Source organism: Alligator mississippiensis, chromosome 2, assembly GCF_030867095.1.
Source record: "Alligator mississippiensis isolate rAllMis1 chromosome 2, rAllMis1, whole genome shotgun sequence".
NCBI lineage: Eukaryota > Metazoa > Chordata > Crocodylia > Alligatoridae > Alligator > Alligator mississippiensis.
Window position 1 is genome coordinate 141189012 of NC_081825.1, and position 24048 is coordinate 141213059.

The 24048-nt window shown below is 46.3% G+C and overlaps 1 long non-coding RNA gene across 1 annotated transcript in view; it reads right to left on the reverse strand.

Moving 5' to 3' along the window:
- LOC106738026 (uncharacterized) overlaps positions 1-9458 on the reverse strand; it is a 28423-nt gene extending 18965 nt beyond the window's left edge. The window contains exons 1-2 of the long non-coding RNA XR_001371973.3: positions 9371-9458; positions 3754-3872 (exon numbers count right to left, since the gene is read on the reverse strand). This is a non-coding gene — a long non-coding RNA (uncharacterized LOC106738026). The remainder of the gene's footprint in view (positions 1-3753; positions 3873-9370) is intronic.
- Positions 9459-24048: the final 14590 nt, after the last annotated feature.

A 24048-nucleotide genomic window follows, 5' to 3' on the forward strand; every position in this document is an offset into this window, starting at 1 on the left:
GCAGGTTAGGGATTGAGATCTTTGGAAAACATGGGCAGAAGCACTACTATGGGAGGGTCTGGGGTTTCTGAAGGAGGCAGAAAAGAAACTGAGATTTTGTTCAAAATCTGGTCCTTGCTGTGGGTGACTGGCATTGGAGTATCTGGCCCTTTTACAATTGAGAGTAGGTGCAGATCTCTTCAAGGCAGATTTGTACCCTCAATAAGCTGTTTAGGTGCACAGTTTCCCCCAAGAACTTAATCCTTTAAAAAATCAAAACAAAAGTGATCTCAAATTTGAAAAGCCTCTCTCCTCTTCTCCCCAGAACAGGTACGGTTTGGTCTGTGCTTGTCCAAGTTTGGGACAGAATTTTGAATCATATCTTGTTATGTCTGGAATGGTCTGTCAATTCCTTCCACCCATTCAAGGGCAGTTTGAGATAAGTCTGATTCTTGGATTTCAAGTGTTTGCAAAACAATCCATACGCAGTACAGATGCTTCCATAGCTGGAAACTTCTTTAGCAAAATACAAATATTGTTCATCATATTATCAAGACTTTCAGTCCTATTTCCTGTGGCACGAAGAAGTCTTCAGGCCACAGCATCCCTTTTGCTTATACTAGTTTGCATGCCAGAACTCTGAAAAATACCGAGGGAGCAACTTTTGACTAAAATAGTTCTAAAATTTAGGTTGCCCTGGAGGGCAACAACACCCCTGATGAGTAAAATCAGACTTTCCTAGTTTCATAGTTTCATAGTTGGTAGGGTCGGAAGAGACCTGAGCAGATCATCAAGTCTGCCCCCCTGCCATGGCAGGAAAAAGTACTGGGGTCAAATAACCCCAGCAAGGTGTTCGTCTTACCTCCTCTTAAAGACCCCCAGGGTAGGAGCCAGCACCACTTCTCTTGGAAATTGGTTCCAGATCCTGGCCGCCCTGACAGTGAAGTAGCGCCTCCTGATGTCTAGTCTGAATCTACCCTCTGCCAGCTTGTGACCATTATTTCTTGTCACTCCTGGGAGTGCTCGGAGGAACAGGGACTCCCCCAATGCCTGCTGGTCCCCTCTGACTAGTTTGTAAATGGCCACTAGATCCCCCCTCAGCCTTCTTTTGTGGAGGCTGAACAGGTTCAGGTCCCGTAGCCTCTCCTTGTAGGGCCTGCCCTGCTGCCCCCTGATCATGCGAGTGGCCCTCCTCTGGACCCTCTCCATGTTGTCCACATCTCTCCTGAAGTGCGGTGCCCAGAACTGGACTCAGTACTCCAACTGCAGTTTGACCAGTCGCATAGAGTAGGATCTTCCTCTTGGTAGGAAATTTCTATTTTCTAAAATTTGCTTTCAAGTCTGAGGACACCATTTTGAAAATTTCCCTTTGATCAGAGATGCTGTTTTCATTGATGCATGGTGTTTCTGAAATAAAATACATTCCCTGACCTTGTGGTTGCTCAGTAAAACTGATATTTAGTAACAGCACTAGTAGGGACAAATAACATATTTTCCCACATATCACATGCCCCAAATAAAACACAGACCTTGTTTTTGAAAGACAGAATATGGAGAAAAAGAGATTTTTTCCTGAGTCATGGCCAACTGTTTAATATAAAGGAAGTCCTCCAGGAAACACTGAGTGCCCAGGATGCAGCATCCCTGCACACAGACTTGCTGAGGCAGCAGGGACTTTCTGGCATGGCAGGACAACAACAAGGTTAAGCCCCAGATCCTTGCAAAGGCAGTAGCAAGACTATTGCTTCTTTGTGGTTAATAGTTCTTCATAGAAGTACATCTAAATAAGAAATTGTTGTTTCCACATCACAAGCCTCATCAAGATATTGCAGACCACCTGAAGCAGCTCACTTGCCCTCAGGCAGTTCAGCAGCTCTTCAGCCAAAAGCTACTGTCTCACCAGCAGCGGTGAGGTTAACACTGGACTCCACCCCTACTTTTTGCAGCCTCAGGGAGAAGTCACATCCATTTTGGTGGCCATGAGTCATGGTGTCTGCGTGTTCTCTTCCGCCCTGCTTCTATTCCAGCAAAGAAAAATCAGCTTCCCCCACTTAAGATATTTTTCCCAATTTTTTGAGGTCTGATTTTGTGGGGAAAGGTGCATGGGCTATGCAAGTAAATACAGTATGTTCATTTTGCTGAGCTGCTGTGAGACTCTCGCTACGTGGACTTCCCTCAAGCCGCTGACTCTGGAGGTCTGTCTCAAGATGTCAAGGCTCCAAGTCTTCTCCCTACAGCAAGGACCTCTCAGACCCTGTTAGAGCAGGTTTCCAAAGTGTTGGGGCTCCCAGCTCCACAGCAGAAAGTCTGGAAATTCTGGCGTGGCTGGTTTCCTCACAGTCGTGGCCGCTGAAATCCCAGGGATTTCAGCACAGGAGTCATCTGTGTGCCTGGTTGCACCTGCCCAAAACCTATGGACTCTGAAGCCCTGCCAAGTGACTGGCCCTGTTCTGCAGACCCTCAAACTCCAGTCTGTGACTCCTCATCTGTCCTGCCAGCCAGCCTGCTCCAATACTGGGGTAGTCGGGGCTCCCAGATCCCCAGTTGAGGGCAGTCTGGAGGCTACGTCAGGGCCAGAGTCAGGGATCCTGAAAACACTGGGTTCCTGGCCCGATGCAAACCACCAGGAGTTCAGGCTGGATTCTAATGGATCCTTGCCTTGGATTCAGCAAAAGCTTAGCAAATGCAAGGTGCTTTCAAATATAATCCTTCTGGGTTCACTGAATCATCACCTTCTGTTTCAAAAAACTTTTGTTTCATCAGAAAATTCCTGAAGTAATGAGCTCATTCCAGAGAGCAGGTTAGACCAGGGATGACCACAAATGTCACAAGCAGCCTCTGTATATGGCACACAGAAGAGCAGGGGAGGGGAAGGCAGCACAGCCGCAGACAGAAAAGGGAGCAAAACACAGGGCAGCAGATGGGGCAGGGGAATGAGGTCAGTGTGGCACTCAAGGAAGGTTTGGATATTAATTTGTGGCATGCCTACCAAAAAGGTTGGCACCCACTGGGTTAAACAAATAGCTGTTAAAGGTGGTCTAGGTCAGTGTTTCTCAACCTGTGGGTCACAACCCAAAAGTGGGTCACAAGAATATATGAAAGGGTCATAAACAAACTTTAAAAATGGATTCGCTTTTAAAGGAGAAAAAAGTGGGAAATGGTAGCTTTTCCCTTGCAGGCTGGCAGAGTTCCATCTAGGTACAGGGCTTCGTTGCAGGGGTTGGACTAGGCAGCTTTTTGAGTTTCCTTCTGACTATATTTCTATGTTTTCATAAGTTGGCATGCAGCATGCACAGGTGCACACACGTACTAACACACACACACACACACACACACACACACACACACACACACACACACACAGTATGACAAGTGCAAAAGCTGTATTGGAAAGAGTTATTTCCAGGCTCATAAAAGGATATTAGGAACAGCGGAAAAATGAAATAAAAAACTATTAAGAGTGACTCAGTAGTGTCCCATTAACTCTGTGGGAAACTTTGCCATTTATAATGGTACTGCGGGATTATATGGCTCAGTCAGATAGAAAATGTGATCTCTTTGTTTCCACTGGTCTTTTCCATTATAGTTTTAAGCTAGCAGTTTGTTCACATTTCCTCTTTCATCCTGTAAAAATGGGAGCTTTCTGCTAACCTGCCAAACATGCCGACTGTTACTCCTCTCTCTCACCACCCTCCTGCAGAGATGGCTGTACATTCATAGTTCTGTCTTGCTGTTTAAACCCAGCTGGTTATGACAGTTCCTCCATTCACCCACCTGTACAATGAGAATGAGACTGACTTGTCTCCCAGGCGTGTTGGATAGTTTCATTGGTTAACGTCTGGAAAAGCCTGAACTGAAAGGTCCAGATAAGCACCAACTGAACAGCATGATTCCTGTAAAAACAAGGGGAAAAAAAACACGATCCAAGAGATGCTAACCAGAAGGCTCTCTATAAAGCCAGCTGTTCTGTCTCTCTATGTTGTCTCATATGTTTCTACAACACTTATTCCAGTGGGATCACAGCATTATGATGCTGGAACGTTGTACACTCCAAAATGGTCATCCCTGAAAAATAAGATTTACATAACAGCACTAAATGCAGCTGGATGCTAGAAATAAAGATGAGTGTTGTGTTTGGTCACCAGTTCACATGACTGGTTACAGGTTTACCTCACGTCCCTTGCTAGACCTTGGCCAACATCTTGAGCATGTCTGAGGGAAAGAAAAGGCATCTTTCTTTTGTCTTATTTAAACTGAATGCTCCTGACCAGGGATCTGTGGATCATTCGGCCTCCTATGACAACCTGGAAAGTTCGTTGTCTGCCTCTGAGGGAGCTCTGTAGCTACTTTTCGTGTAATGGACCAATTTCAAAGCAGCCACTGCTTCTCAGGAAAGCAAGAGAAAGTGCAGTGTAAAGAGAATAGACTCTCATCTGAAACTCTAGTCAGCAAAGTGAGGGACTGCCCACTGAGATGGGCTACATCTTTTTAATCAAAAATAGTATCTGGCAATGGAGGAAAAACAGTCCTCAAAAAAGAACAAATGTAAAGTTGCCATGAGGTACAGCAAGTGAACACGTGTTTCACAGCAAGCCTTAGGGACTATGATAATTAAATGGCTGGTGAGTTTTCTCCCCAGGGGAATGCCTGCAACTACTGTATAAAGGTTTGGTGCACAGGGCCAATAAAGGGATCACAGATTCTGAGCTCCATGGGATACGCTCTGTACTATGCTTTCCTCAGATTCTCCTGGCTTGATTTAATATAGCACGTGCAGTATATTTAAGGAGGAGTGTGGTGCAATGCATTCTTAGGGCAGATTCTTTTGTGCCATAGACAATATTATTTAAAATCATAGGGTGGAGGATCTCATTTGAAGGTAAGGAAAATGAAATGATGCCCACGCTTATAATCATATGATTTTTTTTCCCTAGTATGATTCCTGTGGAAACTTGACATACATACATTGCATGTTGCATCATATTACATTTGATATTATATGTATTGAAAGACAAACTGTGAAATATGTTCTATTAGACATTGAAATACAGTGCACTCTATTGACCTTGCCCCCTTCTTACCAGCATGGAGCTCAGGTCCAGCTCCTTGTGGCAGTGAGTGGGGACCTCCTGAATCTCTGAATCAATTGGGAGGCTTCTGATTTGATTCAGACCTTTTAATGGGTCTCCCTATTTAATTTGGATTTGGAGATTCAGCCCCCGAATCAGGCCAAATCTCCTCCAAATTGAATCGGCTACCAAAGCTTTGCACAGCCCTAGTTCATCCAGTTCTGGGTGCCACACTTTAAGGTGGATGTGGAGAAGCTTGAGAGAGTCCATAAAAGAGCCACTCATATGATTAGAGGCCTGAGGAGCAAGCCATACGAGAAAAGGCTGACAGATGTGGGACTGTTCAGCCTAGAAAAGAGAAGACTTTGGGGGGATTTGGTGATGGCTTACAAATATATCAGGGATGAGCTCAGGGGCTAGGCAAACAAATATTTGCCAAAGCACCCCAGGGGAAAACCAGGAGGAATGGTCATAAACTCCTAGAACAGTGGTTCCCAACCTTTTTTTGCCACAACCCACTGCTGGGAGCGGAGTGCAGCGGTGGCAGGGGAGCTCCCAGCACACAGTGCAGCTCAGCCCTTGTGTGTGGCGTTGCCGGCACTGCCCCCACAACCCCCATTTGGGTCACGACCTGAGGTTGGGAACCGCTGTCCTAGAAGAAGGTTTCAGACTGGATATAAGGAAAAACTTCTTCACAGTTCATGTGACCAGACTCTGGAATAGACTCCCAGCAGGGGTGGTGCAGGCATCTACCCTGGAGAGCTTCAAAAGGAGACCAGACGCACACCTTGCTGGGGTTATTTGACCCCAGCAGTCTTTCCTGCCCAGAGCAGGGGGCTGGGCCCAATGATCTCACGAGGTCCCTTCCAGCCCTAAACTTCTGTGAATCTATGAATATTGATGAAGTGCATAACTCGCTTACGCACATAGCATCTTTCAGTTCTACTGTCTACTTTGTAACAGAAGTACACACCATTTAACTGCATAATTGGTGAACGTGAAGTGACAAGAAGCTGTCAGTGTCAAGATTGTTAAGCAGCCTAGAACTGACTAGGTCCTTTTAATCTCACAGCTACTATTTGGGGAACAGGGGGCTTTGAGAAACAGGGTGGGTATAGAGCCTTACTAAAATACAAAAAGCTTAATGTGTAGGCAGTTCCTGTAGTTAATGAATATTGTGTACTTTGAGTTGGGGTAAAACTCTGGCTAAATGCATGGCCTATTTCCAGTCCTCAGGCTATGCACTTAAACAGAGTGCACTGTGTTGATATATAGATTACCCCAACATGGTAGTATATAAGGTAATGGTTTAGGCCAATATTTAAAGTTATTTTCCATATTATCTATCACCAGTGTAAGGAAACAGGTGTGTGCATCACCCAGCTGCTGCCGAGTTGTCACACCAGTCAGGTTGCTAATGATGAAGGCTCAGTTGCAATGAGCTGGGCCTGTGGCTCAGAGAGATGATCCAGAAATGCCGCAGCAGCTACCAAAATGGTGAAATAGCATGTGAGTAGGGGACACATGGTTGTCCAAAGAAAGGCTTCAAGGTTGCTCTGAAAAGGGCACTTGGACAAGTTTGACTGATTGGCTAAAGTTTTGGAGCTCTAAGAGCTCTAAGCACCTGCAGTGGAGGGCCATGGGGAAGGAAGGCAGTAGCCTGTTTGAACAGCAACAGTAGCACCTTGTCATTGGACAGGAAAAAGTACATAAGACAAAGGATGTATCAGCAGGGAGCAGGTCAGAGCTGCAAGGGCAGACCAGTTCACACATTAAGTGGTGCTGTGAATGATGTGACAAAAGGTGCTCTGAGCACATCAGCCTGCACAGTCATCTGCACGCTCACCATGCTTGACTCACCTACCCCAGCACAGCACTGTCACCTTCTGCTATCAGGGGCTCAAGGGGAAGAGGATTTTAGTGCTAAGTACTAAGTACCCCTTGAAAACATGGGACAATTCATTTAGATGCCTGACTATAGACTCAGGGGCTTAATCTTAAGTTTCTATTATTCCAGATCCTGGTTCTACTGCTCTGTATATATCATGCTGCTTTTCACCTCCATTTATCAGCAGAAAGAGGCTAAACTGCACACCCCCCCAGGAGAGCGCTGTGCCATAATTTGCCGGTATGAGATTTAATAAGAAATAAGTTGTTCACAGTTTTGTGTGGGTGTGCTGCTAACCAGCCCTTACATCTCTTTTCAAAGCTCTGTTTAAATTTTCTCCATTGATTCTACTCTAAGTCGCACAGCATGAAAACCACACACTGTTTCCAACACTTGAGGGGTGATGTTCAATGGCCAGAGCACATCCGGTAGGTTATAGTGGAGGAAACTCTGATCAAGAATTCTGAGAATCGTATTCAAGTAAAGGATGTTGGGTGGATACTGCCTCTATTTATATGATCCCTTTCTTGCTTTTCTTGCACAGAAAACATAACACCCCCCTTTGAAAGAATAACTGATTCACCACCACAAGTCTGCAGTATGACTGCATTTTTACTGCTCAGTTTAGCAAACTATATATTAGAATAATTCACCTGAGTATGGTAAACATGACAAGATCTTCGTAGTCAGAGCTTACATGCCTCCAAATGATCCAAAAGATTAGCTAGGTCAACTTGGGGTTTACAGAGCTCAAAGATCGAATGTTTATGACTGAAAAGTAATGGGAAGCTGGATGACACAGCTTTCTATTGACTCTGAAAAAGGACAAACATAAAATCCACCAAAGCCATGTGACCTAACATTTCTGTTGAAACTAACAGGAAATGTAAATGCAAACAATTAGAGTGGATGCCCTTAAAAGCTCAACATTTACCTGCACACCTGCACAGGCACCAGGCATTTTTTTATAGTTGGACTAGTTGCTATTGGGTAACCTTATCAACTGTGGAAGGGTGAATGTTGAGTTACTGACAGTGCAAAGTGACTGCAAATCGAAAGCCACAGAGCGGCTGCAGCTGCTGCAGTCTAGTATCAGATCCTAGTTTCTCTTGGCAAAGCTCCACCCCTTGAGCCCCCAGTTCAGTGTCCCAGCCCCTGAACTACATTGTCCTTTCAAACCTCTATCTAATGCTTTCCAGCTTTCCAGGATGCCAGGGGACCATGAAGGTTTTGTGTCAGTCATCCCCACCTTGGACACAGGACAGAGCTGCCAAACACAGCATCAGGCCAGGCACTTCTGACAACTGTGCTCTGTTTAAACGCTGGCTTCTCATGCCCCTTCAGGTGCTCCTTTATAGCCGGAAGTGTTTGACCCTGTTTACTTGAGAGACTGCTTCTTGCCTTGTGCTTCACTGCAGCACTGAAGACTGGCCAGCAAGTTTCTGCTGTCAGTTCTTAAGTTAAAAGCCTGCAGAACTTTCTTGAGTAGGGGGCTGCCTCTGACATCCTCTTCAGAGCTTCACCACTTGAAAGGCCAGGGGTTGGGGATTGCCTTCTGTGTACTATGCTTGGTAGGTCCAAGGCCTGTGCCTGATTTCATTATACTTCCTAGAGCAGGGACAAATACATCCCTGAGCAAAATGCCTGGCAAAGCAGCTATGGATCCAATGGCATGTAGAGCAGGGCAAAATTTTTCAGCTAAATATTTTATTTCCTGAAAGACACAAATTTGAGCCAACTGCAGCTATTCACAAGCCCTATCAAACAGCTTCAGTCCAAAGAAATGCCAAAAAAAAAAAGGAAAACACAAACATGCAGCCAACATGTTTTATACAAAATATTTTGATTTTTCATTCTGCAATGACATTTTATTTTGAAATGTGCCTACATTTTAATTTAAGAAGAGTCAAAATGCCTCCCTCTCTGAAAATAGAGGGCAATGTTTAGTTTTAAGGCAGATAAAATGTTCAGTTTGACCTGATTTGTATTTTTGGTGGAGGCAACAAAATGAGAAAATAATTAATTCTGTGCAAACTTCCACGATTTTTTCTTTAATTCTTTTAGTTGGGTTGGTAATTTAAACAATTCCAGTTTGCCCAGATCTACAGGCACAGCCACATTCCCGTGCAAAGCCATTTCAAGGAACCCAGGAGAGGGCACAGGGCTTCTTTTCTCTGGGTATTCAGCAACACCTTCACAAACGTGCCCTGCCATAGTGGAAGGGGTTTGTCAGATAAGCAGTGCCTTTTGAACCTTCCTGGTGGTAGAACTGAAATCCTGCACTTGATATCATCAGAGTATCACGCGTAGCTCCAAGCTCAGGAGGCTGGATCACCAGGCTGGGAGAAGGCATTGGGAGGAAGAAAGGAGGAGACATCTCACCCCAGGTGCCAGAAGAGACATTTGGAAATGTGAACTGTAAATAGAGACTCACCAGACTGTGCCAGATGCTGCTCTGTCATACAAGAGCCATCGCAAACACTGTTTCCTTTCCTACTGAGAGAGGAGCCACTGAACCTTGAACCCTGAAGCCCCTCCCCCCCCCCAATATATATTTACGCAAGACTCTGCAGCATTTGACCACGTGCATCTAGAAATGGCCCGGTTTGTTTGTGTCTGGAGTTACATATGTGCATGCTTATGCAAATATACAGCAAATCCAACCCAGGTGCCAACAACAGGAAATTCCACCCAAGTAACAGAAACTTCATTAATTCATTGAAATGCATTTGCACCAGTATTAATTACTAAAAACATGCTAATGCACTGGGACTCTAGGAGCTTGTTAATCATTCATTTGCATTTTATCCTCTGGAGAAGCAAGTCAACAGTAACTAGGAACAGTACCTAAATAGGCAAACCAAGGTGCACTTGAGGTCAGATTGCTGAATGCTATTCAGTCAGCGTTTTTGAAAACAGGTCATTTCCAGATAGTGCTCATGGTGGCTGTTCTATACAACTCATTGATAGGTACCAAATCAATATGGTCATGTATATGCTGCGCTGATAGCTTAAGGACACTGATGAAAGAATAATATGTATTTTGGATCAGACTTAAGCTTGTTCTTCTGTGATGAAATATAAATAATGCATGTTGCTTATGGGCCTGACCCAAATCCTATTGGAGTCAACACGTCTGAGCCCAGTCTCAAAGGTGCTTTGCTGAATCAAGAATTTGGTTTAAACACACACACACACACACACACACACACACATTATATATATAGATATAAAGATATATAATGCATGTATGTATGTATATGTATATGATGGAAACATCACCGGATTAGTAAAGAAAATGAGTGAGCACGGAGAACTAACTGGCTAGTACTGTGCCCTGGGCTGTGGCACAGCCCATGGAACAGGATTTGCAACCGGAGATTCGCTTCCTCAGCAGGAGATGTCACCTTTTTTGCCACTGATGTGTATCAAACAGCCATTTAAACACCAATCTTTGGTGGCAAAAAAGGAAGTGACCTCTCCCATTGTAACAGACAACCTTCAGCCACTGCTCCTGCACTGTGCGCCACTTCCCTCCTGCCAGAGCTGGAGCTGCTGAAGGCTCAACGTGTCAGGGGGAAGGCAGGGACTGGGATGGGAGGCTGAGGCATCCCTCTAGTGCCCACCCCACCCTTTAAGCAGCACCCGAAACTCTTGCCCCACTCGCCCACCTATTGCTATACTACTGCGTGAGTAGCATTGGTCACGCCATTCAACCTGCCCCCTGGGCCTGATGAGCTTGACACCCCTGCTCTAGAGGCAGAGATTGGGTAACAAGGAGCAGAGCTGTGGCCTTGCCCTCACAGCATGGAAGCCAGGCAGTCCCCTGGGAGCAGCAGCAGCAATCCTTTCTTTCCACCTGAAGCACAGAATGGGTCCCGGTGCTTCCCTAGCACCCAGCCTGTATCTGCTTGCATAAATGCCTTGATCTGTTGCACTTTCCTTCCTTCTACATGCACAGCCGGGCTGTCTTGGCACTGAGTTCCTCTTGGCATGGAAAGCATGGTTCCCCCTTTCATTGAGGTATTGTCCCAGGTTGCCTGAAGGCTCAGGCAGATGCTGCCAAACTGATTAAACTCAGAGCAGCTCCAAATCTTAGAGTCATTGTTTCAGGCTGTCTGAAGCCTCATGTTGATGTCACTGCCTCAGTTACACCAGGAACAGTTCCCCTTTTGGTGCACTTGTCTCAGGCTCTCTGAAGAGTCAGGGCTTGTCTGCATGACCGAATTTACCAGCATCCTGAGACTGGTAGAATTATATCATAGTTGTTTCCAGTATAACTCCCTGTGTGAAAACTCTTAGTCTGGATTAGGAGTAGTTTTGATTTATTTTATATAACTTTGGGATTTTTTATAGTATATTCCACATTAGGGATTAGCCTGTACTACAGCTATGCTGTACCATAACTGCTGAGACCAAAGCCAGAGGTTCCTGGGTAGAACGTCTTCCCCCTCCTCTCAGGATCAGGCTGATTGCCATATTTGGGGTCAGGAAGGAATTTTACCCTATGTTTAGATTGATACGGACTGGTGGGGGCAGGTTGTCTTTCTCCCTAGCAAGAGGCATGGCCCTCTTTCTGGAATCTCTTGAGTGTATATTAACAACCTTTTATAGAAGCAGGACATCGGCTGCTGTGGGTCCCCTGCTTCCCCTGTGGCAGGTTATGTCTTGTGTTGTGTCAAGTAGTTTTACAAAGAGTTTAGCTTATGGGGAAGTGTATAGGATGGTTTGGATTGGGATGATCCTGCCTCAGGGAGGTGGTTGGATTAGATGACTCCCGGAGGTCCCTTCCAGCCCCACCTCTTCTCTATGATTCTATGAAAGACTCTTAGCAGAAGCAGTTTATGCCAATAGAAGCCAACCTTTTTGTTAGGCATACCACAAATTAGCCTCACACCCTCTCTGAGTGCCACTCTGATACCCTTACCCTACTCAATCATCTGTTCTGGGTTCTTCTCTTTGTTGTGTGCTCCTTCCCTGATCTGCTCTGCTTTCTGCTTCCTGTCCTGTGCTCCTTGCCCAATTTGTTGCTCTGTTTTCTGCTCCCCACCCTATCTGCTACTGCGCTGCCTGTCCCCTCCCTCGTCTGCTATGTACCACAGAGAGAGGCTACCCAATCCACAGGTTGGCCACCCCTGGTTTATACCATCAGAGGGATTTCTTTTAGGGCTGTGCGAAGCTTCACCGGCTGTTTTGTTTCGATGATGTTTTGACTCATTTTGAACTCGAAACAGCAAAATCAAAATGAAATGAAGGGCTTTGAAAGAGCCTCAAAATAAAACGAGGCCAGTTGAGACGTTTCACATTTCAAAGCAGCCAGACAGGTGGTAGGAAGCAGGGGAGAGCCAGGGCTGTGCTCCCAGTGTCTCCGCAGCCCCACGTGGCTCAGCCCAGCGGGGAGCACAGCCCTGGCTCTCTGCACATCCCGCCACCGGACTGCGCTCTGATCGGCTCCGCCAGGCCCATGGAGCTCAGCCTGGTGGCGGAAGGCGGGCAGAGCCGGTGCTGCACTCCGCCTCCTGCCACCGAGCTGAGCTCCATGGGGCTGCGAGCTGCCAGGAACTGAGCCCAGCGGGGGGAGATGCTTCCTGCCGCTGGGCTCAGTTCCCAGCACTGGGAAACTCAGCCCGGCTGGGGGAGGCGGAACGAAACAGTGCTTTTGAAACGAAACACTGTTCTGTCGAAACGGAAGTCGAAGTGGAACGGTGCTGTTTCACATAGCCCTAATTTCTTTAGCCACCATAATTAAATTAAATCCACCAGAACAACAAAACTTGCTTTGGCAAAAGGGCTGTTTTGCTAGTATAAGCTGTACATGGGGAGAAGGGGAGGTGGGGGTTGCTGGCATAACTGTCGCGTAAACATGATTTTTGTTCCACACTCCTGGCCAACACTGCTATGCCAACAAACTTCCATAGCACTGTATTTGTCAGTATGCTAGTGACTTTCCCCATTCAGGTAAGCCTTCACAAGGTAAATATTTTATCTGTCATTCTCAGGGCAACTTCTTCTCTCACATTATCTCAGGCTCACTGAAGACACAAGGCAAGCTTCACTGAAACAGCTGCACTCAATTCATGTTTTCAAACTTTCATGAAGACTAGACATTTACTTTAAAAAAATGAGATTCTGGGATGGCTGCATGTTTCCAGGAGCTGAGGCTCACTGCAATAGCCTGCAGTGCCTGTTCCTTAGCTAGGACCCTAGTTCAGTAGGAATAGGATCATGCTCGTATGGACATACAGCATAAGCATATCAGAAAGATAACAATAGTATTTTATATGGCCGTTTACATGCCCAAAGCACTGGACAATTTCAATAATTAAACAACAGTGACTGAGCAAGGGTCCTGATCACTGGGTACTTTGTATGTGCAGTGTGGGCGGTATCACCATAAGACTCTTAGCTTTTAATAAAAGGGACTAGGGCAGTTAACAATGTCAGCTGGCTAAAAGAACATTTTCTTCCAGCTTTCACCACCAGTATCTGTTCCTTGTTAAATACAGCAGCGGTTCTCAAAATGTGTTAGTTTACATGCCCCTTTTGAAGTATGCTGTGTACTAGTAGCATAATGGGGAGTATGAGAAAGGTGACTGGGGCAGCCATTGGAGGAGAAGGGGTGCAAAAATAGCAGCTGCAGCCATTAAAGCCATGGCAGCTGGTGCTGCCCCACATACCAGGGCTGCCCAGGGTGCAAAGATTGCCCTGTTGTATTGCTGTTGTGTACCCCACGTTTCCATGTTTGGGTAACCTCATGTCACTACATCCACAATGCAGCTCTCCAGCCACCTAAGACAGAATCACAGAGTCCCTCTTCATTTTTTCTTGTCCTTCTTTTCCTCCACTTATATTGCCTCTTCCCCTTCTCCTCCTTTCCCGTTCCTAACTCTGGAAGTTTGCCCACAGGACTGCGTGAATCCCAGCCTAAGAAACCCTGAAAGACAGCAATGTCCTCTGTGTCCCAGACCTTTTCTCACCCCAGCCTGCTTTACATTCCTATGTCCTTTGCATTGGCAGAAACCTCATTTAAAGTCCCAATTAACTTTGAAATATTTACCATCCTGTTTGAGAGGACTTAAGAAGACACCAAAGGCAATTATTTCATCAAAGACAGCTTTGTCTTTTGCTGATCCCCCCCTCCCCCGCCACCCTCTCAGCCTTGCTATTTATATTTTCTTATTTCCCTTCTCTTTGTTAAGAAAAAAATTAATTGCTGGGTGCTTCTACAATAGGTCCCAAAATTAATGTCCTACAGTTGCAGTAAACTAAACTTCTATTACAATCCCCAGATAATTTTTATTTTCTCTCTAACTGGCTCCATGTGTATAGACCAGCTGCCCTATGACTCCTCCAGTCCCATGAGGCTGATCTGCTCTGCATGCTGCAGCTGACATACTTAAGACCCTGAGTTAGACACAGGCATAGTGGCATTTAGATAAAAGTGGTTTGTTTGGTAATGAAACGCAGTGAGCTGATGGATGGCACATCCAGCGAGTGCAGCAGAGGAATGCAGCATGTGGTCAGTCTTCAAGCTGCTTGCCCTGGTCTTCTGTGATCCCTTTGCAATAGGACTGTTTCTCATGCAGAATTATCTCCCATTTGAGCTGTGATCCCTTGGTTTCATAATCCCAGTTAGATGAGCACAGACCCTCCACAGGACAGATTTCCCAAAGAGATAAGGCCCAGATCCCCAGCTCCCATGGGCACTTTCTGATTGCAGTGGGAGACAGGTACCTAAATACCTTTGGAGATCTGGCCTTAGTGCCTATTTGGGTTTCTAATGCATGGGCACATTTTTGCCAGCTCCCATTGAGATCTGACCATCAGTTACAAAGGACACTTATACATGTGACAAAGCTCTGCTCCGATGTGTGCTAATTAGCACACGGAGCAGACTTGATTAATAGAGTCTGCTGCGAGTCTGCTGGAGCGTGCTCATTAGCATGCTCCAGCAGGCTCTGTGTCACATGTATTCATCATCCCCATGTTTCAAAATGGCAGCAGGGGCACTTTAACTAAAGCTTGTTGAATGAACTTTAGTTAAAGCACCCCCACCACCATTTTGATGTGTGGGATGCTGAATACATGTGATGTTGCAGGCGTTTTAATTAGAGCAGGTCTTAGAGCCACTTTAATTAAAGCACCGCCCCCCACCCTGGAGCACGTGTGTAGACACTCAAAGAGACAAGAGTAATTAGTGCCTTTTAAAGGTGGATAAGCAGAGGCAGAGAGAAGGGTGTGACTGCTGGGTGTTTGGCATCTATGATAGGCCGGGAAGTTCAGTTGGCTAAGGGGGAGGAAAGTCCTTTGGAAAATCTGGCCACCAAAAATGCCCTTAAAAAAAAGGCCTTGAGTTCATTTCTGCACTGACTCTGGCCAGGGTGCACCATGCCTGCATTTGGCCATCTAAGTACAGCATCTGCCCCCCGCTGTTCAGCTGCACCTCCCTGAGAAAGCAAGGTGGTTTGTTTATTCCATGTGGTTTTAAAGTGTGTGGTGCCTTCTCTGAATGCTGCTGGAAAAAAATGGAAATCCTACCAAATAAAGTCTGAGTCATGATTATCCAGCTGTGTTACCAAGTCTTTGAGGTCACTGTGGGTTGTGATCTGTGCCTGCTTGGTTCTTGCAGGCAAGAGTGGGAGGGCAAGATAGGAATAAACCAGTCACAGCCACATCTATACAAACACTGACATCACCCAAAATGAAACCCTGACATCCATCACAGCGAAACCTGGAGGGCTCTTTATATTATTGGTAACCTGCAGTCACATAGGTCAGTGCAAACTATATTTCAGTTGTGGCCACTCAAGCCAGTTTAATCACATTATAAATCAACTTTAAAAGAAAATTTCCACATGAGTGCAGTATGGAGGAACTAACTTCTTTTCTTCCTGCCTCCAAAATGCCTGATCCTTGCTGGCTTCTCCAAGCTAACATGAACTACATGATAAAAGTTAACAGAAACGTTGCCTCTATCTCAAGTCCCAACCTCCTGTAAAAACTCTGATATCAGGTGTGGTGATGCTTGTAACCTGAACTGACTGGTGTGTCAGGAGGCATAAGCTAAAATTGGACTGAGAAAGAAGTGTCCTTTGCACTGAGACTTGTGTCATTCAAGTGCCACTAGTCTTCCAGTGCCTTCCCATAATTTTCCTCTCCTTAAATATGCACATAGGACAGACAAGCTCTCCCACAATTCAGTGGAAAAGAATCAGAGGAGCTCAGTTTACACCAAATACTATTTCACAGTATGACTGCACCTCTTGAGAGGACTACCTTAAGAGGAGTCATTTGAGTGTTGGTAACAGGGGTGTAACTTGACATTTTGGTATTCTGGGGTGGGCTCAGCACAAACTCCTTGAACAGGGGCTACTGCAGCGGCAGTGGTGACAGTGTGGGATCCCTGGAGGCTGCTATTCTGGAATCCCTTCTGAATTGGCACCTGGTGCTGGTGCCTTGCTCACGCCTCCCTCCAAGTTATGCTACTGGTCAGGGGTGGATCCAGAGGGGGTGCAGTAGTGCGGCTGCACCACCCTTTTGGATTGAATCGCATCAGAGGAGCCTTCAGGGACTTTTCAAAGCCCCTAAAGAGATGAAAATGCCCCTTCCCTTCCAGCTCAGAGTCACACCCCTTCCCTCCTCTTTTCCCTCCTCTGAGCTGCAAGGGGAAGGGAGAGGGGATTTTCACCTGCTTTTGGGACTTAGAAAAGTCCTTGGAGGCTTCCACAGCATGCAGCATGGTGTCACCACTAGTGGGAGTGGAGGAGACTGGGAGCAAAGGGTATAACCACCCCTGCAATGCAGGTTGCTCCTTCCTCACCCCTCTTTGAGAAATCCTGAATCCATCTCTGCTACTAGTAGATAACTTGGGTTCACCCTGCAGTAACTGAAATGCAGATAACTCAGGTGAAGCTCTGCTCACTTGGAATCAAACTGAGTCCATGTCTGCATGGAAAGTACATCAGCCCCAGCAGGGGTGCCCTCAGACACACCATACTGTTCCACATTAGGGCTGTGTGAAATTTCGCCAGCTGTTTCTATTTGACACTGTTTTGACTCATTTCAGGCTTGAAACAGCGAAATCAAATTGAAACAAAGAGCTTTGAAACAGCCTCGAAACAAAATGAGGCTAGTTGAAATGTTTCAAAAGTTTTGAAACATTTTGAGTTTTGAAGCAGCCAGCAGCCAGGTGGTGGGAGACAGGGGAAAACCAGGGCTGCATTCCTAGTGACTCCACAGCCCCATGTGGCTCAGCTGGGAGTGCAGCCCTGGCTCTCCCCACCTCCTGCGGCTGGGCTGCGGGAAGCCGATCACAGTGCAGGGGAAGGGAACTGAGCCCAGCTGGACTGAGTTCCCATCCCCAGCACTACAATGGGGTTGGGGTAAGGAACTCAGCTCAGCTGGGCTGAGTTCCTTTCCCCAGTTGGATCATAGTGCTGGGGATGGGAACTCAGCGCAGCTGGGCTCAGTTCCCTTCCCCAGCCTGATTGACCGTAGTCTTTGGAAGGGGAACTGAGCAATCAGGCTCAGTTCCCTTCCCCAGCTCCCTGGTCCCATGCGGCAGAACCTGGCTCCCCTCCCTCATTTGGCAGGCAGATGGGGGCCCGCAGCCCTGGGAGGACTGGCACAGCCCCCACAGCCCTCCCCGGGTTGTGGGCTCCCATCTGCCCGCTGGATGAGAGAGGCTGTTTTGAGCTTCCCCATTACAGCATATTGGCAAAACATTGAAACAGCGGTGAAACAGCATCACTGTTTCAATGAAACGGAACAGCAGTTTCAAATCAAAATGAAATTCGGAACCAAATGCTGTTCTGTCGAAACCTCAAAACTCAAGTCGAAACAGAATGGTGCCATTTTGCACAACCCTATTCCACATGGTGTCCTTTCTAAATAGTAGTGTCACCACATCCGCATCACACTTGGCTCCAGGTAGACAAGGGGTAGGCCAGCTAGCTTTGGGGAAGTCTCACTGGCCCTGTTCCTCGAAAGTATTAATAGAGTGTTTGAAGTGCCACACAGAGCTGACTGGGGTTTTGGCACTTTGCATAGATGTGATATCTTTTATTAGACCAACTGAGTACTTGGGGAAAAGTTCTTTGCAAGCTTTCAGGCGCAGACACCCTTCTTCAGGCATAGGAAGTCTCTGCTGAAATGTCAACTTCACAACATGAAGAAAAAAGAAGCTAACCTCAACAGCAAATACCCTGTCACATTTTTAGCTTCTTTTATTCCTTGGAGTCTTACAGATTCATAGATTGTTAGGGGCTGGAAGGGACCTTGTAGATCATTGGGTCCAGTCCCCCTGCACTAGGCAACTGAGATCAAGTGACCCCAGCAAAGTGACTGTTCAGGCTCCTTTTGAAGATTTCCAGGGTAGGTGACTGCACCACCACTGGAGGGAGTTTATTCCACAGTCTGGACACCCTGACTGTGAAGGAGTTTTTCCTGGAATTGAGCCTGAAGCAGCCTTCCAGGAGTTTGTATCCATTGCTCCTGGTCTTCCCCAGGGGTGCCTTGGTGAACAGCTGCTCACCAAGTTCTTGTTGTACTCCCTGATGTAGTGGTAAGCCACTACCAAGTCCCCTCTCAGCCTTCTCTTCTGTAGGCTGAAGAGGCCCAAGTCCCTGAGCCTCTCCTCGTATGTCTTGCCTTGCAAGTCCCTCATCATACAGGTGGCTCTTCCCTGGACTCTATCAAGTTTTTCCACGTCCTTGTTGAAGTGTGGCACCCAGAACTGGATGCAATACTCCAGCTACAGTCTCACCAGTGTGGAGTACAGTGGGAGTATCACTTCCTTAGTTTTGCATGAGATGCAATGGTTAATGTATGCCAGTGTGTTGTTTGCCCTGCTGGCTGCAGCATCGCACTGCCAGCTCATGTTCATGCTATGGTCGATCACTACCCCTAGGTCTCTTTCTGCCGTAGTGCAAGTCAAATTGTCGCCACCGAGCCTGTAGGTATGTTGGGGATTGTTTGCCCCCAGATGGAGAACCTTACACTTCTGAGTGCTGAACTTCATCTGGTTCTGGTCCACCCACCTTTCCAGCCTGTCCAGGTTTTCCTGTACCTGCAACCTATCATGACCACACTCCCCAAGTCTCAAGTCCTACTGTTCTGAAGTCTCAGAACAGCAGATACTTCCTATGCCTGAACAAGGGTGATTGTTCCCAAAAGCTTGCAAAAAACTTTTTTCCATCTAGTCAGTTGGTCTAATAAAAGACATCACATCTACCCAAAGAGCCTTGCCCACGCAGAGATGACTGCACTGCCTCCAACATAGTGCACAACCTGCACAAGGCAGCACTGCAAAGCTCTGAAAGGTTGCCAAGAAGACATGGTTAAATCAACCTTAATCATATTTACATAGCAAGCAGGTTCTAGCACTGTTTCGCCTCCAGTCAATATCAATAGGAAGGGTTTGTCTCGGCAAGTAGTGCAGGCTAACCCAGGTAAGAGCCCAGCCTCTAGCCAGTCTGACGTGATTTTGAGACACCAGGAGGGCCTGGACAAAAATGTTGTATTCCCACATTAGGGAGGCCTTGCTAGAATCCAGTTCATAGCAACAGTGGTCTACCTTAACCTGTGGTTAATACAGTTCTCATCCCTAGTTAGGGTTCAGAAAGGAGCTACGAGAATCAATCAAAGTCCAGAGACTTGCCTTTGGACACTCAGTTGAGGTTAATGAAGGAAAAGTGAAGTGACTTGTTTGCTCTCAACTGGTTTCTGGTAGCAGAGGACTCTTCATCTATAAGACAAAGGTAGGAACTGGAGCCACATTAAATTCAGTGCAAAAAGTAATTAACCTTTGGCAAAACTTACCAGGGCACATGACAGATTCTCCATCATGTGGAGTCTTTCAGTGCAGACTGGTCATCTTTCTAAAAGATCTGCTGTAGCTGACACACGAGTGATGAGTGTAATTAAGAAGTCCTGGGTCAGGGTCCATGGCCTGTGCTCTCTAGATCAAACTGATGGACCAGTCCCTTCTGGTCTTAAAATGTATGAATCTCCCTTGGCCCCTGAGAGCCCAAGCACAATGAAACACCTTCATTTCCTAGATCATGGCACACATGCATTCAAATGTTCTTGATGCCAAGGATCCCATGCAGTGATCCCAGAAACAAATGTCTATGCTTAAGAGACCACAAGCATGAAAATGTGTCCTCTAACTGCCCCTTTTGTCATGAAATCCCACCCTACATGGCAGACTGCCAGTGGGAAATTGAGACTGAAACTTGGGAAAGGAAAGGCTACTGATCTGTCTCCACCCAGACCAACTTGGATCTGAGCCAGCGCCTTGCTAGGTGCTCGATCAACTTATTTCCTCCATATCTTCCTTTTCCACTCCCTCCAGCATTTCCTGCAGGGACTAGAAGCAGGAGTGCCAGCTTTCTACTCACCCAGGCCACATGAACTCCTCTTCCCCACCTAAATTACTTTGCTCTGGTAGCACATGGGAAGCACAGAAAAAACCAGCAGCATTCACACACAGCCCTAGGAAAGCTCCATTTGAGCTTCCTGTTCTGTGGTGGAGCTCTTTTAAAAATCACGCCCACTCCTTGCATCCCCTTCTGTGCTTAAATTATATTCAGTAGAGACAGGAAGAGAGGGGCAGAAAGGCCAGTGGCAGACTTCCTGTGCTTATGCCTTGCCACTCTCAGGTGTGTACAGAACTCATGGAGAGGGACAAGCAAAGGCTAGCAGGGAAGATGCTCAGCAGATCTTTTATAGGCATCTTTGAACTACCACTGGCAGGGGAAGTGGCCAGTTTAGAGGTTTATAATGTGGCTGATAGGCATGTTTAGGCAAAAGAAGGGGCCTGGGAGCAGCCCTAGGGAGGGAGCAGTGTAGACACAGCTTTGCCATCAATGGTGTTTCCTGTCTAGCTCCAGACACAGCTTTGCCATCAATGGTGATAGGGCAAAACTTTGTTTAAACTAGAGATGCACCTCAGCTAAAAAATCCAGATCTGGCTCAGCCCTGATTTTGACTGTAGTCCATAATCTTCACCTCAAATGCTGAGAGAACAATGCACCTGGCCTGTGCTTACATACATTTCCCTAACTCAGCAAAAGCCCCCACGGAGATGGGATGTTGTTCTGCTCCATGGTGACTAGGCAGATGTCAGGAGTCATTTTCCATTATTCTCATGGTATTTGACATGGTGGAGCTCGACATATTACTAAGTGGCAGTGAGCATAATCCTTGTTCACCAACCATATTATCCCATTAAAGCATTGCATTATGGCTTATTATCATGCTGCTTACATAACATTACTCTTATTATCCTGTTAGTACATTAGTCTTCTGACTGGGCTCATAACAGGTATTCCTTATTCCCCTCTCTATTGTTGCTATGTGTGTACAAACAGGAGGGGCACTGGAAACCAAAAGGGAAGGAGAGTCAGAGACACCTCACATAATGTATATAGGGCTGGATTCATGGGCCCATATTACTGGTAAGGCCCCTAGCTGGTCACATGTAAGTGCAAGTGTCTTCTTTGTGCATGTGTGCCTAGCATTTTGGTACAGAAGAAGACTATGAGTACATGTACCTATTTAGCTTTGAAAATCTGCTCCAGTCTGTCTAGGTGTTATCTGGGGTGTCAAACCCTCCCTCTTTGAATGGCCATTGGGTGGTCTGGTTAAAAATAAAGTCAATTTAGGAAATAAAAGGGAAATTACATTTAAGCACTATTTAGGGATCCAGTAGGGATTAAGGTATATTATGGAGGCAGCCAAAGCTCTCCTAGGGCTCAGGAGATAATTCCATGCACATCTAGATATAGATCAGTCCAAGAGAGTCCCTTATCATCTGAAATAAGAGGAGCTAGAGAAGCCAGGAAGTCCACTCAGCACCTTGCTCTTGGTGATCTACTATATTTTCTCACGTGTAATGTGCCTCCAAATAAGCTACACACACTGTTTTTGAAAAGCAGAATGAATCAAAAAAGGGGTTTCCTTGAAAATACTGGTAAATAGCAGTAAGTAACTGAGTAGCGCTTCTGTAGCAGAAGCTCTCCTGGGAGAAAGAGAAAGTATCTACAGCCAGTAGCTAAGGAGCCCCAACTGCAGCACTGCAAAAGGCACAGGCAGAAATGCAGTTCCCAGGTCTAACTCACGGTGCTTTGCAGAAAGTGCCATGAGTTAGATTGATCCTCCTAACTCAACAGATATTAGCTGTTGGGTTGGGAGGGTGGGAGATTGAGCTCGAATTTGGAGCCCATGCGGGGACAGAGGCTGCACGTCTGCAACCTCTTCCCCTAGCTCCTCCCCCTCTCTCCCAGCTCCCATACTGACTCAGGATGGGAGGGGGAGAAGCAGGGGAGAGAGGTCCATTCTGGGGTATCCCCAGCCACACTGGGCCCCCACCTCAGGGCGGGCTTCAATCCAATCACCCCACCCTCCTGCGCTGGCTGGGCAACCCCCAGAATGAGCTCCCTCCATTCTCCCATTCTGAAAACAGCACTGGGAGCAGTGCTGGGCTGTGTCAGCTGAACTCTGCTCTCCGCAGGCACAGACAAAAATTACTGAAGGTGCTTCACTTTGGAGTGCCTTAATCTGAACCCTCATTTATGGGAGTTCAGATTTTCATGGAGTCAGGCCCTTTTAAAGCAACCAGCTCTTGTGTTTGGTCACAGCTTTAGAGAGCTTTCAGGGGCCAGACTGGGTCAAAATTGTCGCTTTTGTCTGTGCCTAGAGTTACGTTCACTCCACCCACTCCCAGCAGAGGCAGACACGACTATCACTGTATTTCCTTCCTTGTAATGTGTGCCGTAATTTCCAGCATCAGAGTTTTAGGAAATAGGTGTGTTCTGTATGTGATAAAATATGGTATTTTATGTGGATGTTGCCTTGCAGTAGTGGGCAAAACCAAGGATGGATACAGAGCTAAGATGATGCCATGCAGGTCGCTCTCTGTGGTGGTATGCATCTGCTCCAGAATGCTTATGTTCCCAGGCTGTCGGAACAGACACCCAAATTGTTAGCATGACATCCAGGAAAGACTGAACATGTCTATTCCCATTTACAGGCAAACCCCACCACCAGTCAATCCAAGCAAAGGGAAAGAGACACCAGGTAATGTGATGGGGGATGTATTTTCATGGTCTTGAACTGCAGAGTGTGGATGCATGTACATTTGGAGCCCTTTCTAAAGGGGGCTTTTCAAAAGGGCAGCAGCTGTTATGTTCTAATTGTTAGGAGCTGAGAATTATTCAAATGCAGCAAAACCACTCTAGCTTTAACCCTAGATACGGCAGTGTTAAAGCTGGAGAGGTTTTGCTATATTTGATTTGTTCTCTGCTCCTTCACAAATACCAATTAGGAGGTACCAGCTGCTGCCCTGTTGAAATGCTCCCCTTTTGAAAGGCCTCCAAATACACATGTGTCCACACCCTGTACAGGTGCAGTCCAGTCTCTCAGCTTCTTGTTCTCAGACAACTTCTCCGTGTGACATTTAAGAACCATGTGACTCACTTCACCAGCCCCCCCCATCACGATGTGTTATTTCAGATGATAACTTACTGAGCATTGTGTTTTTCTGTATACAAAGAACATTCATATTTTATGAATCAGAACAGCTTCTGTTTTATATTAGCCACCAAATAAGAAAGAACCAATTTAAACTCTCTGGGAGAGCATAGAGTATGCCCACTACCCAACCAGCCACCTATCTGATCACAAAATGGTAGTTTTCTCTTTAGCAAAGATGCAGCACACAGAAAACGTATCACAAGTGTGGGACACAAAATGATGGCAATAACAATACTATACACTTCTACATAGCCTTTCATCTCAGAACTCTAAAGTGCTTTACAAATATTAATTAAGTCTCACAATACCCACTGGGGCAGTAAGGTATTATTGTGCTTATTTATTATAGGTGGGGAAACTAAGGCACCAAGCGGCTAAATGACTTGCCTGAGAGTGAGTCAGAGCCAAAGCCAGGAATAGAACTCAAAAGTTATGACTCCAAGCCCTTTGCTGTAACTACTTGACCACATCCCTCATCAACTGCCTGTCCGACTGAAACAGTCACTCTCAGATCCTTCTGCCAATTCAAAGCCATCTTTCTCCAGACTAATAGCATAAAAAATATCACTATTCTGA